The sequence below is a fragment of the Macadamia integrifolia genome, chromosome 4 (genome assembly GCF_013358625.1).
Source record: "Macadamia integrifolia cultivar HAES 741 chromosome 4, SCU_Mint_v3, whole genome shotgun sequence".
NCBI classification, from domain to species: domain Eukaryota; kingdom Viridiplantae; phylum Streptophyta; class Magnoliopsida; order Proteales; family Proteaceae; genus Macadamia; species Macadamia integrifolia.
Genome location: NC_056560.1, coordinates 18896377 through 18914241, shown reverse-complemented (window position 1 = coordinate 18914241; position 17865 = coordinate 18896377). Strand labels below are relative to the sequence as shown.

At 36.8% G+C, this 17865-nt stretch overlaps 1 non-coding gene across 1 annotated transcript; it reads left to right on the top strand.

Moving 5' to 3' along the window:
• Positions 1 to 196: 196 nt before the first annotated feature.
• LOC122077700 lies at positions 197 to 303 on the top strand. Its single transcript, XR_006139938.1, has one exon. It is a non-coding gene; the product is annotated as a small nucleolar RNA R71 (small nucleolar RNA).
• Positions 304 to 17865: the final 17562 nt, after the last annotated feature.

Sequence of the window (17865 nt, the reverse complement as noted above, 5' to 3'; positions counted from 1 at the left end):
TTTTCCTCCTATGGTTCTTTCACTCTCTTGGGTTGATTCCCACTCACGGGTTTTGTCAGCTAAGTCAAGTAAGAATTCCCATGCCTTTCCTTCATCTGTAAAGGATGTGAATCCCTCAGGGCACATAGACTCTATCATTTGTTTAGTTGGGTAATCAATACCCTCAGAAATTATTTGACATAAATGCCATAGGTCTAGGCCATGGTGAGGGCATTCTTGGAGTAGATCCTTGAATCTCTCCATAAGTTTGGAAAATGACTCACTAGGCTTTTGCCTAAACTGAAGGATATCACTTCTAAGCTTATTGGTCTTGTGAGTTGGGAAAAACTTCTTAAGGAAGACAACTGTGAACTGTTCCCATGAGGTTATGGAATTTGTGGGTAATCCATACAACCACTTCTTAGCTTGGTCTTCCAATGCAAAAGTGATAAACCTAAGCTTAACAGCATCATCAGAAAGCTGTTGGATCTTAATTAGAACACATACCTCTTCAAATTCCCTTAGAAATAGGTATGCATCCTCAGAGGTCAACCCATGGAAGTGGGGCAACATAGTGATGTATTGAGATTTGAGTTCAAAATTATTGCCCTGGGCTTGTGGTAGAACTATGCAGGAAGGTTGGGCTGTTCTAGCAGGGTAGAACCTATCTTTCAGAGATTTAGGTGAAGGGTTTTGCTGTTGGTCTCCCATATTGAAGGGTTTTAAAGAGAGCAAACGTATAGGGTCACTACTTGTTGGATCTCTTCTTTCTAACCGATTCTTAGTATTACGTACCCACTTAACACTCATGCAACAGAAAAACTACCCACAACTAAAGTAAGACAAGCACAAAAGAATGGATCGCAAATTTTATTATTTTTTTTTTATTTTTTTATTTTTAATTTTTTTTGCTTTTTGGGAGCTTACCGGCAGGGATCCGGGGTTGCTCAGGTCAATTCCTGAGGTACTGCTACAGGGCGAACCCTGTCTTTATCATACTGTGAGGCATGGCGACCTCCACTGATACAACTATTATTGCAAGTTGTTCTTCTCAGGAATTCAATAAAAGAAAAGGAAAAATATAAAACAAAGCAAACAAAGCACTCCGATTTACCAAAAGAAAGTGAAAAATAACATGGAACTGTCTCCCCGGCAACGGCGCCAAAAACTTGTTTGAGATTTAAAATGTAACCGCAAGCGTACGGATCAGTGTAGCTACGGGTCGAACACAGGGAGAGCAGCCACATTATTTTTTATTTCTTTTAATAATGCGAAAGTGAACTGATTAATGGTTGTGATCTAATTCTAATTACCGTCCTAAAAATAACGTCCTAACCATTCGTCATCTAAGAATTTAAAGACGCAAGCCACGCAATTAAAATTAAATAAATAAATAACTGAAAATAAACAACCCACGCAATTAAAAAAATAAATAAATAAATAAGGAAAAAAATGCTGAAATAAAAATAAAGTAAAAGAAAGGGGATAAAGCTAGAGAGAGACTCACAAGTAGGTTTCTCTACTTAGCCCGAGGGATGCATCATAATATGAGCTTCCCTACTTGACCAGAGAGTCACTCTTACAAGGGTTACTCTACTTGGCTTTAGGGAAAGGGAGACAATTAAAATAAAAGCAATAAATTGATGGTTCTATGGCTAGGAGGGGCAAAGCCAACACATACACTAGCCATGAACCTTAGGGGAAAGGAATAGCAATAATGTAACGACTGAAAATAAAAATCCTAAATTAAGAAAGAAAGGGTAGTCAGAAGAGGGAATGAGAGGGGGGAGAGAAGACTACTGAAGGAGCCTACTTACTTGAATCAATGCTTGAACTTGAAAAAAAAATTGCTCCACGGCTCGTGATCTTGTCACCTAGATCTAAGCCTAGAACTATAACTTAAAAAATTACAACTCAATTGCATAAATCATAAACATAAAAAAGAACTGAATAAAAATAAAAGAGTGCTTGCATTAATTGACATAAAAAAAACTATTACAAAAGTGATTAAAGCAAAAATAGAGAAGAACTAAAACCAAAGAGAGAAAGAGGAAGAGAGAGAGCAACTAAAGAAAACTAGAAGAAGAATGAATTTTGTCTCCTCCTCTTACATGAGTTGTATTTATAGGGAATGGAGAGGTAGGGTAATAATTTTCTCTTTCCTAAAAGAGAGAAACCCACAATTGATTGTGAGATCTTTTGAGTCCAAAAGTGCTAAGATGGAGGAGAGAGAAGAGAGAAATAAATTTTGAGAAATTTCCTATAATTTTTTGCTTATTTTCTTTCCTTTTTTTTCTAATTTATTTTTCTTCTTTTTTTCTCTCTCCTAGGGACGATTTTTTTTCTTCCTTTGTGTGATTTGGACAATCTTTGGTGATGATGTGGAGGAGAGAGAAGATTTGGACAATCTCTATTTCTCCCTTTTTTTTTCTTCTCTTCTTGCTTCCACGATTTTCCTTTCCTTTTTTTTTTTCTTCTCTTGTGCAAGAACCCTTCCACGATTTTGCTTGCTTCTAATTTGATGTGGAAATCCCCTCCATGCCCTTAGTGCTTTAAGTGAGTGAAAAGCAGGAAATCTTCAACAAATTCTCTAAAAAAAACAACCATGAGATTTGAACTTGAGACCTCTTGGTGAGCAAGGGAATTTTGTACACCATAGCTCACCAACTAAGCTAGGTAGTTGTTGTTACCAAAAACAAATCTTTAATCACTTAAGGATGTGGTCCATCGATCTTTGTTGGCATTTAGAGTATTCCTTGTACCTCTGGGACAATTGCAAACGGGCTGGTTCTGCATCTCGGTTCAGTTCTGATCCATTATTCTTTTTCTGACCCGAAAAAGAATAATCATTTGTACGGGTGACCAAACGAATATGTACTTTTAATTGAACACATCCATCTTGCTCAGAATTTCGTCCTCTTCACAACCATGGAAAGAAATAGGACCTCTTTACGTGTAAAATTGAAGATATAGCGCCCGATAGTCCTTAAGGCCTTGAAAATATAAAACCTGCAAAAAGAGAGTAAAACCCAAGGTAGCTCCATTCTAAATATGTAAAATGCATGTTTTACTATCCTAGATTTCACACATAAATGTGCTCATCAAGTAGGAAAGAGAAAATATTCTAACATAAAAACCTCAACAAAATGGCAGTTAATAGGTTCAAACTTGAGACCTCCTAATAAGCAAAGGATTTTGCACACCATAACTCACCAACTATGCTAGGTAGTTGTTGTTACCAAAAATGAATCTTCAATCGGTTAAAGATGTGGTCCATCGATCCCTGTTGCCATTTAGAATATTCCTTATACCCTTGGAACAATTGTAGATGGGCTGGTTCTCCAACTCGGTTCAGTTTTGATCCATTATTCTTTTTCTGACCCGAAAAGAATAATCACTTGTACGGTTGACCAAACGAATATGTACTTGCAATTGAACACGTCCATCTTACTCAGAATTTCATCCTCTTCGCAACCATGAAAAGAAATAGGACCTCTTTACGTATAAAATTGGAGGTATAGCGTCCGATAGTCCTAAAAGCCTTGAAAATATAAAACCTGTAAAAAGAGAGTAAAACCCAAGGTAGCTCCGTTCTAAATATGTAAAATGCATGTTTTACTACCCTAGATTTCACACATAAATGTGCTCATCAATCATCTGCTCGTATGAGCAGTTTAAAACATCTGCTCGTACGGTAAATAAGTGCCATGTGTCCAACCTCCTTACGAAGGTAACCTTCAGTTATTTTTGTTATTCAAATTTTAAATCTTTTTTTATTTTCCCTATTTTTTAGGAATTTGAAATTATTCAATTTTATTAACCTTTTTTATCTCTTCTATTTGGGGAGTTCAAATCGTGAATACTCACGTCTCTCTCTCTCTCTCTCTCTCTCTCTCTCTCTCTCTCTCTCTCTCTCTCTCTCTCTCTTTGAGATTCTTGATCATCACTTTGTTGATCATATGTGAGTACATGTATGGCTGAAAACCATTACAAGCATGGGTATCGTAAATTCCCCTAATAAATCCCTTCTAAATATTTTCTTCCTTCTTGATTTTATTGGATTTATTCTGCAAGTTCAATTTTAAGTTTCTAGATTGAGTGATCTAATTCCTCTTCAAAAGGATTTTGTGTACCTTTAGCTAATTCTTCTCTCAAATTTCTTATGCTTCATTGTAGATGATCTTCACCCACAGAGACGGTGATCAACACACAAAAAGACACACATGACTCGCATTTGAAATTTCTGGTTACTAACAGGATTGAAATTGAAGAAAACAAGAAAACGAAATTGGAGAAAAACAAAGAGAGAGAGTGAGAGACATGGAGGATACTACTCATTATATATAAAACTAATGAAAATTGTAATAGTTTATCTTAAGAGATTGTTTTTATATCCACGATTTGAAACTGCCCACAAATAGAGGAGATAAAAAAGGTTAATAAAATCTGAATAATTTCAAATTCCACAAAAATAGGAAAAATAAAAATGAATTAAAAATTTGAATAAAAAAATTAACAAAAGGTTACCTCCATAACTAAGTTGGACACATGGCACCTATTTACCGTACTAGCAGTTTGAATCATGTATGAGCAGATGATTCTCTCTTTCGTTTCAATTCTGAGACAAACATGATGAGTATCTGGAAAAGAGGTCCAATTAAAGTGGAGGGTCATTTGCTTTGTCTTCAACGATGGAGACCAGAGTTCAAAGTCGAAGATGAAAACATCACTCATCCTCTTGTTTGGGTTAGATTTCCAAATCTTCCCCAGGAGTATTGGGATGAAGAAATCCTACTTACGATGGCGAAGACTGTGGGTAGGCCGATTGCAATTGATAGGAGAACGAAGGATTCCCATTATGGGCACTTTGCCAGGATATGTATTGACTTAGATGAGACTCAGCCTCGAGTAGAAGAAATCTACGTCGAAAGAGAGCACATTAATTCAAAGGAATTGTTCATCTTTAAGCAGATGGTCGAGTATGAAAACCCGCCGTCTAGTTGCTCAAGCTGCCATCGCATTGGTCATCGTTCTGATCTCTGTCCGACCAAGGATTGCAACAAAGATGATCATGGTGGGAGCATTCCTGGTGCCAACTATATGGACCAGCGACCAGTCAGGCATAAGAGAGAATGGCGTCCCCAGAATGTGCAACCGGCGGTAGCTGCCGTTCCTAGCTCGGGCTCTGATGAAGGTGGGGCCAGATTTGGTAATCCATCCGAGGATAGTTTCCTATTCTGGCTATATTTCCTCCCATAAATGAAGGAAAGGATCACCCCAATGCTGATTCAGCGCTGGATCATTTGGAAACTAACTCTCCTATCACACAAATAGAAGGAATATTCCCTTTTTCAAATTTTGAGACCAAAGCAACGTTGGATACTGAATCAGATGGGCTTTTGGATGCTGGTTCGGATCACTCCTTGGATCGGTGCTTGGATGTGGATCATTCTGATTCTTCTGAAGATGATGGTCAATTGGAGGTGGTCCTTCCTTTGCACAATGAAGAAAACCAGTATGCCTGCTCTGAAGTTGGACAGATCAACACAACCATGCTACATAATGGGAGAACATCCATTGTTCATCATGACTTATCTCTGCAGCAAGTTTCAGAAGGAGAACTTGAGCGCCCCTTCACTACAGTTACTAGAAGAAAATCTCTGATGAGAGAGGGGATACCAGTGGCTTCAAACCGTAGACGGGGAAAGAAAGGGTAAGAACTTCAGTTCGTTGATGGCTTGATTCATCAAAATGGAGGGGGTGCAGCTCGTCGCTCTACAAGGGTAACTAATAAATCTGTTCCTCAATGAATTGCATTTTTTTTAACATTAGAGGTGTTGGCAATTGCCGAGCCCGAGCGGCGTTGCGATTATTAGTTAATTCTCATAATCCCTTATTTTTATGTATTGTTGAACCTAAGATTGAGCCTAAAAATTGCCCAAATTTTTTTTTTAGCTCATTGGGTTTCAGCCAGGAATTTATTCCTAATCATAGAGATGCAGCTGCCCTAACATTTGGTATTTTTGGAAGGAGAGGGTTAAGCACGCTGTGGTAGTATTGAGTTTTGATCAACATATTTCCATATTTATAGAGTTAAATGGGATTAAATTTTTTCTATCCGTTATTCATGCAAATTGCTTCAGAGCAGCTAGAAGGCAGCTATGGTGTGATTTGTGTTGCATGGCTGGTTCTTCAATGCCTTGGCTTCTAGTTGGGGACTTCAACGCCTATATGTTTTATCATGAAAAAAGAGGTCCTGGAAAATGTAATCAAGGATCTTCAGACGAATTTACAACTTTGTAGGACTTAGCTTCTCTTTTTTCAATAACTTCTAGAGGGTTAAAATTTACCTGGTCCAACAATAGAAAGGTTGAAAATGTTAGTGTTTGCTAGAGTCCAACAATAGAAAGGTTGAAAATGTTAGTGTTTGCTAGATCGTTGCCTCTGCAATAGGGACTGGATGGATGTGTTTCCTGGAAGTTTTCAAAGGGTGCTTCCCCAAGATTACTCTGATCACTCCCCAATTGTGCTCAATTGTTTGGAGGTTCAACATCCAACAAATGGACCTTTTCGCATGCAGCGATTCTGGGCTGAACATGCAGATTTTGAAGAAGTAGTGTGATCCTCTTGGGAGGCTCCCGTGACTGGTACCCCAATGTATGTTGTTCTGGCCAAGTTGAAGCGGCTTAAGGCTCCAATGAGAACTTGGGCTAGATCAGCCTTTCCTCATCTAGATGAAGTTAGCAGGAATAAGGCTCTATTGGAAACAATTCAGCATTCCATTGAAGAGGTGGGTATTGATGATAGTCTTTACTATCAAGAGCAACATGCTAAAGAGGAATATAGTAAAATTGTTCAATGGCAAGAAAATCTTTGGAAGGAAAAATTAAGATTAAAATGGCTAAAGGAGGGTGATCGATGCTCTAAGTTTTTCCATCTCTTAACCAAGGTTAGGAAAGAAAAAAATACAATCAGAGAAATTCAAGATGAGAATGGCTATATGTTGACAGGTGGGAGCTATTGGTCAGCGCCTGGTTGATCAATTTGAATTTTTTGGCAAGAGTGGGATGTATTAAGAATGACGCTTTGCTTTCAGTCATCCCTAAGATCCTTACTGAAGAAGATAATGCTTTCATCACAGTAGTTCCATTACTTGAGGAGATCAGAATTGCTGCTTTTGATCTAGACCCATCCAATGCTCCTGGTCCGGATGGATTCTTGGGTACTTTTTATAGATCTTGTTGGGAAATTGTTGGTGATGATGTTTGCTATGGGATCCAAAATATTTTCATGGAAGGCACTATCACGAAGGGTGCAAACATCAATTTCATTACTTTGATCCCTAAAGTGGTTAATGCCAATAAGGTAGGGCAATTTAGACCCATTTGCCTTGGTAATTTTTTTCTTGATGTTGATTCCTAAGATCCTGGCTACTCAATTGAGCTCTCTTCTCCCTCGCCTGATATCTAAAGAACAGGGGGCTTTTTAGAAAGGAAAGGTATTCTTCTCAGGTATTGGGGTTGCATTTGAATTAGCAAATATGATTTCAAGAAAAAAAAATTTGGGGCCTAGATTGGTATGAAGCTGGACATCCAAAAATCTTTTGATACTCTGGAATGGAGTTTTCTGTTTGATGTCTTAAAGTCCTTTAGATTTTCCCATACTTGGATAAGTTGGATTGAACAAATTTTACTATCAACTAGATTATCAATTCTGGTTAATGGGAGTCCCATGGGTTTTTTGGAGTGGAGAGAGGCCTTCACCAGGGTGACCCTCTTTCCCTAATGTTGTTCATTCTTGTAGAGAAAGTCTTGTGACGTGGGCTTCGAGATCTTAGGAACAAGGGTTATGTCATACCGATTTCTGGCCCAAGGAATGTCTACACCCCCTCACATCTTTTATATGCTGATGACCTCTTAATTTTTATTAGTGCAGATTTGAAAGGAATTCGAAGTGTCAAGAGTTTCTTGGACTCATACCAAATTTTCTCTGGGCAGAAAATAAATTTGGAGAAGAGAAGAATATTTTTTGTTTCTATTCTTGCAGCTCGAAAGCGCAAAATCAAGGATACTTTGGACATTCCAAACTGCAACTTTCCTACTCGATACCTTGGGGTGGAGATCTTTAAAGGGCGAGTCAAGAAAGACTTTATGTTTCCTCTCATTGACAAGTTCAAAGCTTGGCTAGCAAGCTGGAAAGGTAAACTCTTATCTCTTTCCAATCGTGTGGAATTAGTGAAGACAGTTATGGGAAGCATCCCCCTTCACAATTTCTCAATCTATTATTGGCCGACCTCGTCGATTATTCAGATGGAGAGGTGGCAAAAATATTTTATCTAGACTGTTGATGCCTAGTCTACTAGAGCCATTACAATCAAATGGTGTGATGTATGCAAACCAAAAAGGGAAGGAGGGCTTGGGATTCGCCGTCTCAGAGAATTTAACTTGGCACTGCTTGCTAAGCTTTGTTAGCATATTCGGTCTGACTCATTAGAATTTGCTTCCTTCTTAAGAGGTCGTTTCGTAACTGAAGATGGTAGTCTCAAGCAGACTGCCTCATCCTCGGTTCTTGCTAGTCTTAGAAAGGTCTGGAGCTTTGTCCGATACTCAGAAAGCCGGATCATTGGTAATGGCAACTCAATAAATTTCTAGCATGATCGTTGGTTGGGCAACTCTTCTCTTTATGAAGAAATTTTGTTTGATTATCCTCTAGATCTCAGGTTATCAACCACAGTCGCAGATTACATTACTGATGGCAAATGGGATCTTCCATCTATGAACTCCAACACTCTTCAATCTTATTGTAATAGAATTGCACAAATTCCTCTTCCATCAGTTCCTACTCTAGACAAGAGGATATGGACTTTAACTGAGTAAGGAAATTTCTCTGTTTCTTCAGCCTGGAATAAAATCAGAAGCAGGAGCCCGATTAAGGGTTGGTGGCGTCTTGTTTGGAAAAAAGGAATCCACCCTAGGTTCTCCATTTTAGCTGACGATTGATCCAAGGAAACTTCCCAACCGATGAGATGGTCTCAAAAAAATCCATCCCCATGGTGTTAAGATGTAGTTTATGCTACAAAAGTTATGAGTCTTTCAAGCACCTCTTCTTAGAATGTGAGTATTCTATCCAGCTCTGCTCTTCTGTTTTAAGGATCTTTGATCAAAGATGGAGTGGCTTCCCATCGATCGAAAATCTTTTCTCATGGTGGAAGAGAAAGAAAAATGGTGTGCAATGTAACAAGCTATGGAATCCTCTCCTTCTCTTAACCACTTTTAATATTTGGGCTGAGAGAAATAGAAGGATTTTTTATGAATCTACCAAACCGGTTAGTTATGTGGAAATGCTAATCTTGAATGATCTATGCGAGTTTTCAAGTCTGTATCCAGTTCAGGTTAACTCGGTTGCTGATCTTATTCTAGCCAAGAAGTTAAAGGTGTCTACTTCCTCTCCTTGAGCTAATATCATTCAAGAATTATTTTGGATAGCCCCTGCTAATGGATAGCTGAAATTAAATATTGATGGATGCTCCCTGGGGATCAGGTCACTCAGGCGCGGGAGGAATTTTTAGAGAAGAAAAAGGATATTGCCATGGATGTTTTGCAATGTATGAAGGTATTCAGACCGGCTTCATGGCAAAGTTTGCTGCTTTCTTTCATGGCCTCAAGTATGCTGCAAAAAAAGGGATAGAAAAATTATGGATTGAGTGTGACTCTCAATTAGTGGTAACCTACATAAAAAATCATAATATTCCTTAATGTTTCCAACAAAAGTGGCTATTTTATAAGTAACTTCATTTGGAGTGGGGATATCTCTTCTCATAAGGCTATTACAGCTAAATGGAAGAATGTCTACAAGCCAAAGAAGGAAGGAGGTTTGGGTATTCGTCATCTTAGAGACGTCAATTTTGCTCTTCTTGCCAAACTGTGTTGGTTCATTAAATCTAATCAATCAGATTTTGCTTCTTTTCTAAGAGGTCATTTTATGTCTACTAATGGTAACCTTAAAAGGTATGCTCCTTCTTCTATTTTTCTTGGAATAAGGAAGGTATGGGATTTTGTTTTTGAATCAGAAAGATGGATAGTGGGAAATGGATCTTCCATAAAGTTTTGGTATGACCGGTGGATTGGGAATAATAGAATTATTGATGCTATTGATAATATTAATCTGGCTCGTCATGATCTATCTGCCTTGGTTTTGGAATTCATTGTTGATGGTAAATGGGAGTTGCCTCATGTTGCTTCTCCTTTAATGCAAAACATCTGTGATCAGATTTCTTCTATCAACCTTCTATCATTTTTGGTTGAAGATAGGAGAATTTGGACTTTAACTGAATCAGGTAAATATTGATGGGAGAAGTTAAGAGACAAAAACCCTGTTAAGGGATGGTGGCAACAGGTCTGGCTGAAGGGTTTTCATCCGAGGTACTCTATTTTTAGTTGGTGGTTTATTTATAGATGCTTGCCAACTAATGATATGATTTCCAAGAGATCTATTCCTATGGCTTCAAGATGCAACCTTTGTCACAAGCATGAAGAATCTCTCATACATCTCTTCCTATAATGTGAGTATTCTATGAAACTGTGGTCTTCATTCTTGGTTGTTTTTGACCTGCGCTGGGAGGGCTTTCCTACTATCAAAAATCTATTTTCATGGTGGAAAAGGAAAGAGAATGTTGTCCATTGTGGCAAGATCTGAATGCCTCTTCTCACAATTATTCCATTCCATATATGGGCTGAGAGAAACAGAAGAAGGTTTGATAATCCGAGTTTGCTGACAAGCTATGTGGTGCATTATATTATGAAAGACATTAAGGATCTCTCCTTCCTTGTTCTTGTTCATATCAAGTCAATGGCTGGTCTCCTCATTTTAAAGAAGCTTGATATTCATAGCACCACAAGGGTAGCTTCAAATCACATCTTGGAATTAACTTGGGAGGAGCCTCCAAGGGGTGTCTGGAAACTGAATATAGATGGATGCTCTATAGGGAATCCGGACAGCTCAGGCGCAAGTGGTATTCTTCGCAATGCATCTTCTCAGATGGGTTGTTATGCGATCTATGAGGGAATTGGGACTAACGTCATGGCTGAATTTGTTGTTTTCCTCCATGGAATACACCAAGCATCTTTGAAAGAAATCAGAAATTTATGGATAAAATGTGATTCTCAGGCTATTGTTTCTTGCATCAAAAGACAAAATATTCCATAGTGCTTTTTACAAAGATGGTGGTACTACAAAGGTTATTTGGACGACATAACTTGGACTATATCTCATTGCTATTGGGAAATAAATACAATAGTGGACAAGCTAGCCAAGCATGCTGCTACTACTTGTAGTTCAAAGATTTGGGATGCTTCTCCATCTTTTATAACTTATGAGCTTGATTGGGACCTTCAACATAGGTCTAGATTTTGATTTATGTAATTTACTTTGTCTTCTTTGCTTTGAGTCTCTTTTCTGCTGATGGCCAGGTTGAAGGTGGAATAGAGGCTTGAAGGGCATTTGTAACTTCACATTTGTTAATTATTAATATACTTTTGCTGACCTTTAGCAAAAAAAAAAAAAAAAAAAGGGCTATTTTATAAGAAGTACTTGGAGAACACCACATGGATGATGACAAATTATTACGAAGAGGTAAACAATATAGCAGATACACTAGCGAAACTCGCTGCAGTCACTCGTTCTTCTTCATATTGGGATGGTGCTCCAAACTCTATTTTATTTGATCATAATTGGGATTGTCTGAACAGACCCAGATATCGTTTCTTGTAATTTCCTTGTTTTGAGATTTTCGCTGCTGATGGCCATGCAAGAGGTGGTGTAAGATCTCAAAGAGTTTCTCTTTTATAACCCTCATTCTTTGTTTAATATACTCTTTTGCTGACCTTTAGCAAAAAAAAGAACCCAAAGAAAGAGGAGAGAAGAGAAATGGACTGAATACAGTACATAAACAAATTTGGTATGACAGTGTACAAGACAGACATCACTCTTTGGATTTGTTATGATTTTCTTGCCTGTAGGCACTAGATATTTATAGGCCTAAACATATTTGTATAGGTGTACCTGTACGTCTGCAGGTAGTTGTATGTACATGTATGTGTCCTTTCATACATATGATGTATTTATTCTCTATAGTGTATAAACAAAAGTATAGGTGTCAGCATATGTATGTATCCATACGTATGGGTGTGTCCCTTGTATAATATACATGTACTAGTAAATAAGTACATGTATGGGCGTGTCCCTTGTATATCATACATGTACTGATAAGTAAGTGGAATTTGATTTTTGGTTCCAAAATTTCAAATTGAAATTTCGAATTTTGGAGCCAAAAAACATTTGGCATGTGCGTGATTGATTGAAAAAGCAATCTAGCAACCTCCACACATGAGAGAGTGGAGAGACCTCTCCAAAGAACCCTATGTCCCTTAAAGACTAATTTCTAGATATATATATATATATATACCCAAAGAAACTTTTCCAAGTTTCCAATGTGGGACAAAACTTTAGCTCACATGCTTCACTAGTAACAAAGAACTTGAACAAAAGAAAAGAGTTGTTGATTTGAAACTTAAAATCCAACAAATTTATCCCTTCTTTCCACCTATAATCTATTAAATTTTTTTTTTTCAAAGTGACAAATTTAATAAGAGTTATTTTGTTGTACAACTTATACCCAATGTTCAATAGCAATACAACTTTTTTTTTTTGCTAAAAAGTCATTGTATTAATAGAAAAGAATAAAAAGAATATACAAAAATATTATCACATTTGGAATGTAGGAGATTCTACTCCACCTTTGGCATTGCCTTTAGCAGAGAAGAACCCACAACAGAAACCAAATCACAAAAACTGGAAATAACCAGAATACATTGAAAGAAACGGTAACTAGGTCGAGATTGGCAATCAACTTCCAGCTACATAGCAATCAGCGCCGGCCAAGATTGAATAGGAGAAGATACTTCAAATTTTGCAGCTGCTTTTGCCAAAAAATCAGCCACAGGATCGCATTGCAATACAACTTAATCTTTCCTTTGTCTTGAAATTTTACATTGCAATACACAAATCCTTCAGAATTACTAGCTCCAATAATATAAGATATAGGAATCAATGCAAGGCAACCAAGACCCCTAGATGACAATCAAATAGAAAGTGAAAAAGAAAAAAAGGGATCAATATTCAATAGTTCAACTTAGTGTCATAATTAGCATAGAATTCAACCCTAGCTAAAATGGAAAAAGAGGATCAATATTCAATAGTTCAACTTTAGGTGTTCCTTAAATGTTTTGAGCAGACCCATAGTTGTAGAATCCCCACGAGATCAAAGTGAATTGAATCATGAAGTTAAATGTTTCCACTTTTGTTACACAAGGGATTCAAGATGACTTTTCTGGGACTCCATCTATAGAGTTACATAATATTTTGTAAGGCTGCATTATAAAGTCGTTCTAGTATTCTGTTTTTCCTTTGTTTTGGGCTGGTTTTTAGCTCTCTTTATCGGTTATGTATGGCCTTGATATGGTCTTGGGCTATGTCCCCCACCCCCCCCCCCCCCAAAAAAAAAAAAAAAAAAAACCGCAATTGTATTCTTTCTTTTCTCCTGATTTTTAATAAGATATAAGGGTCCAGACAGTACCCAATTAAGTTCTTGGTTTATTTAAAAAAAAAAAAATCATGTTATCAAAACTGTTCTTCAAAATAACAGAGAAGCTTAAAAATAGAAATAAAAAAAGAACTAATCATCATTAAATCAATATCTCAATGAAGATTCAAAAATCATACATCTACTCCGACACAGTTCAAGATAAAAATAAGACATAATATTAAGACAATTTAATACATATTTTAACTATTTCAGTTTATTTGTTTTTACCAATGTATCTTCTTGTTCATCTTCTCTTTTAAAATAATTTCTTCTTCTTTTACTATTTATGTTCCTCTTCTTTCCCTTAGTTGAGTAGTTTTCTATTTTTTATTTATTTAAAACCAATAGAATATTGGCCCTTTTATAAATAAAATATTTGTCTAAATTATTCTTTAAATTAATTTATTCATTTCCTTGGAGTGTTGGGCCTAATTACCAATGTTACGACACTCATGCATTTGCATGTGTGTTTTAACTAGATGTTACTATCAAAGGTTTTCCCTAGATTAGATAGTACCTATGAAAGAAACTATTGATGAAACATTGCTAAGTAGGATCTACTAAACTTTTGGAAGCCAAGGTGGTCATAGATATTTTCTAAGAAGAAAAGACTATATGCCAATGGAAATCGTTTAAAAAATTTACGAATAAAAATTTATCCACACAAACACACTCCAAGAAAAATATTTTGCTATACTTGCAAATGCACATGCATATTTGAGAGTATATATATATATATATATCTTTTTTTTAATAACAATAAATTGATGCGAAATTTATAGGTTGCATTACCTAGAGAGACTTCTTTTTGGTATGTCAAATTATGATATAACTTTGTTGACAAGTAGATCTCCTGTGTCCTCTGCTCTAATGTTAAATTTTGACTAGGTCATTGTCCAAGTGGCAATATAAAAGATTAAAAATTTCATTACTACAGTGGACAAGATAACATTGGCAACTAACACATCTAAAGATGCATGAACATACTTGGTGGTATGTAATTGAGTTTGAGCATAAAACTTTGGTGGTATGTAATTGAATTTGAGCATAAAACTTAAGACACATGTCTGGCAAAAATAGATGGACCACCTAAATAACTCAATAACCTTTCCAAAAGAGAACAAATGGGGTAAATTGTTGTCTAGGGGGATACAACTACACCAACGCATGGAATCTTCAGTATGCGTTGTCAACTTCAAAAAGACACTAATTTCTATGAAACATATGCTGTGGGGCTCAAGGATACAACATCAAAAACTTTCTAGCTGGAAATTTCAATGGCTTTGACCCCTGGTTTCTTCACTTCTCCTTTAGGAACAGTAACAGTGAGCACTCCATTCTCCATAGCAGCCTTCACTTAATCCATTTGGCATTCTCAGGTAACCTGAACCTTCTCGAGCACTTGCCGCTGTTACGCTCGATTCGGTGCCACTGGTTGTTCTTCTCTTCCTTCTCTTTCTCTTTGCTCCTCTCTCCACTGATCTAAACTACTCAGCCCTTTTGCACTTCCACTTTCACTTCTTCCTTCTCCAGCCCAGGAAAATCAGCTTTAAAGATGTGAGCTTCGGGGGTCTCTTTCCAATCAATTCGGCCATTGACGAATGCAACATTCTTGTTGGTGAAATTGAACATATCCCAGGTATCCATTGCGAAGGGATTGTGACCACCAAATAACATTGGAATGATTGACATTGTCGCTGGGGTTTTTTCTTTGTATTGCCCTTGGGGATATTTTTTTCAACGTTGCAGAGAAAGGACATTGTTTGAGATTTTAAAATATAACCGCAAGCGTACAAATCAGTGTAGCTACGGGTCGAACACAGGAAGAGCAGCCACTTTATTTTTTTTGTTTCTTTTAAAAATGCGAAAGTGAACCGATTAATGGTTGTGATCTAATTCTAATTACCATCCTAAACATATGTATCTAAATAACGTCATAACCATTCGTCATCTAAGAATTTAAAGACGCAAGCCACGCAATTAAAATTAAATAAATAAATAACTGAAAATAAACAACCCACGCAATTAAAAAAAACAATAAAGGAAAAAAAATGTTGAAATTAAAATAAAGCAAAAGAAAGAGGATAAAGCTAGAGAGAGACTCACAAGTAGTTTTCTCTACTTAACCCGAGGGATGCATCATAATATGAGCTTCCCTACTTGACCAAAGAGTCACTCTTACAAGGGTTACTCTACTTGGCTTTAGGGAAAGGGAGACAATTAAAATAAAACTAATAAATTGATGGTTCTATGGCTAGGAGGGGTAAAGCCAACACATACACTAGCCATGAACCTTGGGGGAAAGGGATAGCAATAATGTAACGATTAAAATTAAAATCCTTAATTAAGAAAGAAAGGGTAGTCAGAAGAGGGAATGAGAGGGGGGAGAGAAGACTACTGAAGGAGCCTACTTACTTGAACTTCAACCCTTGAACTGAAAACTTGATCAATTTAAGATACTACCAGTAATAAAAACCAGATCTGGAATAAACCAAATTCAAAATTTCTAGTACTAGAGAAAACAAATCTGAAGAAAAAAATTGAACTTGAAAGACATGCTTCATGGCTTGTTCTTGTCGCCTAGAACTAAGCCTAGAACTAGAACTTGAAAATTACAACTTCAATTGTTTAAACAATAAAAATAAAAGACCGAATCAAAAACAAAAGTGCTTGTATTAATTGAATAATAATAACTTATAAAAGTGTTTAACGCATAAACCTAGAATTAGAGCTAGAGAAAGAGATAGAGCAACTAAGAAAAAATCCTAGAAGAAGAATGAAGTGCATCCTCCCCTTGTGTTAATTCTATTATATAGAGAATGGGGGAGGGAAGCTAAAGATTTTAGCTTCTAAAAAAAAACTTTTATCTTATTGATGAGGTGGGGGAGAGAAAAGATAGAGAATTGTAGGAAGTAGGGAATCTCCAACGATTTTGCTTCGTTTTTCCTTCTTTTTTTCTTTTTTTTTCTCTCTCTCCTTCAAACGTGGGCAACATCTTATACGATTTTTTTTAATTATTTTTTTCCTTTTTTTTTCCTTTCCTATTTTTCTCCCTTTTTTTCTATTTTTCTCTTTATTTCCTTATTTCTCTCTCCTCTTGCATAAGAAACCCTTTGGTCGACCTCCTTTGAGTGATGAGTAGGAGAGAGAAAATATTATAAAATAAAAACCTCAACAAAATGGCAGCTAAGAGGTTCAAACTTGAGACCTCCTAATAAGCAAGGGATTTTGCACGCCACAACTCACTAACTATGCTAGATAGTTGTTGTTACCAAAAACGAATCTTCAATCACTTAACGATGTGGTCAATCGATCATTGTTGGCATTTGAAATATTCCTTATACCTCTGGGATAACTGCAAACGGGCTGGTTTTGCATCTTGGTTCGGTTCTGATCCATTATTCTTTTTTTGGCTTGAAAAGAATAATCACTTGTACGGTTGACCAAACGAATGTGTACTTGCAATTGAACATGTCCATCTTGCTTAGAATTCTGTCCTCTTTGCAACCATGAAAAGAAATTGGACCTCTTTATGTGTAAAATTAGAGTTATAGCACCCGATAGTCCTTAAGGTCTTGAAAATATAAAACCTGCAAAAGTAGAATAAAACCCAAGGTAGCTCCATTCTAAATATGTAAATTGCATGTTTTACTACACTAGATTTCACACATAAATGTGCTCATCAGAATTCCCCCACACTTAGACTTTGCTAGTCCTCGAGCAAAACAAAAAGAAAAAGAATAAAAACAAAAAAAACCTAACTCACTTTCATAGGAATCGCGGTTGCACTTAGCATGTGCAACAAGCCTTTAAACCCCTAAGTCACCCCTAGTGGACGAGTTGTGTCTTGTGGGTGTTTGCAGTGAATATACACCCAAAATTCAGAATAAACAAATCTTAATCTTGGCTAATGGTAAGATCCATACCGATCCGAAGCAATGATAATTTCTGTTACAAGGGACCCCCACACTTGAACTTTTATTACCCTCTATCAATTCCAGGCACTAGCATATTTCTTAATTTGGAACTCACTTCGTCTCTTCCAAAACATCTTTTACCTTAAGGCAAAACCACTTGGGAAATAGGGAACCAGTCATTAAAGCATTGGAGTGTTTTTGACCAAACATGTTACTTGGAACTCACTTCATCTCTTCCAAAACATCTTTACCTTAAGGCAAAACCACTTGGGAAATAGGGAACCAGTGACTAAAGCGTTGGAGTGTTTTTGACCGAATATGTTACCT